Source organism: Poecilia latipinna, unplaced genomic scaffold (genome assembly GCF_001443285.1).
Source record: "Poecilia latipinna isolate Pla-1442-1.1 unplaced genomic scaffold, P_latipinna-1.0 Scaffold124, whole genome shotgun sequence".
Lineage (NCBI taxonomy): Eukaryota > Metazoa > Chordata > Actinopteri > Cyprinodontiformes > Poeciliidae > Poecilia > Poecilia latipinna.
Genome location: NW_015112740.1, coordinates 523,552 through 525,003, shown reverse-complemented (window position 1 = coordinate 525,003; position 1,452 = coordinate 523,552). Strand labels below are relative to the sequence as shown.

Genomic DNA, 1,452 nt, shown 5'->3' with positions numbered 1-1,452 from the left:
ATCATCACAGTAGTAATGTTAAGTATTTTACGAATATAAACTGTATTCTATGATATTTGCATGTACAGTGATGTAATCAGTTATGCTTCTCCCCTCATAATTCACGCATATATTTAATCCCTGGCGCGGAATGAGTCGAGACGGAAACATGCTTGGAATGAAACGTGTCCCCGCGAGATTTTGAGGAGTTTAGTTGTGCAAATGCCACGTCTGACAAGCAGCATCAACACAACGGAACTATCAGCACGTTCACCTCTCAGGACAAAAAGTTATTTAGTGGCAAAACGAGCCGAGATATTGAACACTATTTGGTGAGACTGCACTGATTGTTTTTCATTGTATTCCGCACTTTGTAGCGATGCTCAGGTTGCTGCATCAAGCTAGCACATTCACTGGTTATTAGCTTCCTAGCTAGCTCTGCTGCAGGCTCTGTAAACAGCTTGCAGAAACCGGTGGTGATTGTTTGGTGGTCGGATTTTACTGTTTTCTGTTAGATGATAGGTGGTTCTTTTCGAAGGGAATTAAAAAAGATTACCTTTAGTCCCACAACAAATAAACAATCAGAGATTACTACATCAGACACCAGGCTACCGTCAGTGTTTGAATTATCGTAAAGATTTTATAGGCTTAAGTTATCAGCTGGTTTCGTTATAAGGAGAAAAGCTGTACACTGATAACCTGTTGTGTTTAAAGCTTAAATCAAAATCTTTTTGGTTTAATGTTAATAGTTTCTCTTCAAGAGAAGAGAAGATTTCAGTGTTGATTCAATAAAATGTAAAGAGGGATGTTACAGTATTACATGCACACCAAGCAGATAGTCATATATACCCGTCCTACTTCTTTCTATCTCTCTCTGCTACTAAAACCAAGCTGTGCTGTCCAGACATGGAGGCTAGTAGATCTTGTCTTTGCAGTAGAAGATCTGAGTTCTGTAAAATGTGAGGCTGGTGGATTTGACTTGTTTCACATATACTCTGTTCGATGGGGATCCGGGGAGTTTAAAGGCCAAATCATCACCACAAAGACTGTGGTGTTCTCCTCATATAATTTCTTTACTATTTAGGTCTCAGACATCACAGACTACTGTTTCTATCCTGACTGGTCTGTGTCTACGCAGTTCCTTATGCAAAACGCTGTGATTTACTCCCATATTCTGTTTTCCTCCAAGAACCAACATGAAGTACTTCTCCATTTCAGCTGAAGTAGCTTGTATTTTAGATCAAATCATGTGTACAGCTTACACTTTTCACATGCTGTGCCATGGCCTTGTCACTGGGTCATTCCTTCAACAACTTTAGATAGATACTGACCACTGTAGATGCACAACACCCAACAAAAACTGCAGTTTAGAGGATTATCTTATCATCACAATGTCCTTCAGCTAGGCTGCTATTTCTTTTTCTGATTGGTTCAAACAACAATATGTATTAGCCTGTTGAACCACGGTTCGGT

The 1,452-nt window shown here is 39.6% G+C and overlaps 1 protein-coding gene across 2 annotated transcripts in view; it reads left to right on the top strand.

Annotated features, from left to right (window-relative positions):
• Positions 1-106: 106 nt before the first annotated feature.
• slc39a7 (solute carrier family 39 member 7) overlaps positions 107-1,452 on the top strand; it is a 9,933-nt gene continuing 8,587 nt past the window's right edge. Inside the window, exons 1-2 of one of the 2 annotated variants that reach the window (XM_015028452.1) lie at positions 107-311; positions 871-1,030. The gene's annotated coding sequence lies outside the window, so the exon portion shown is untranslated. The remainder of the gene's footprint in view (positions 312-870; positions 1,031-1,452) is intronic. The other variant, XM_015028451.1, reaches the window with a different exon arrangement.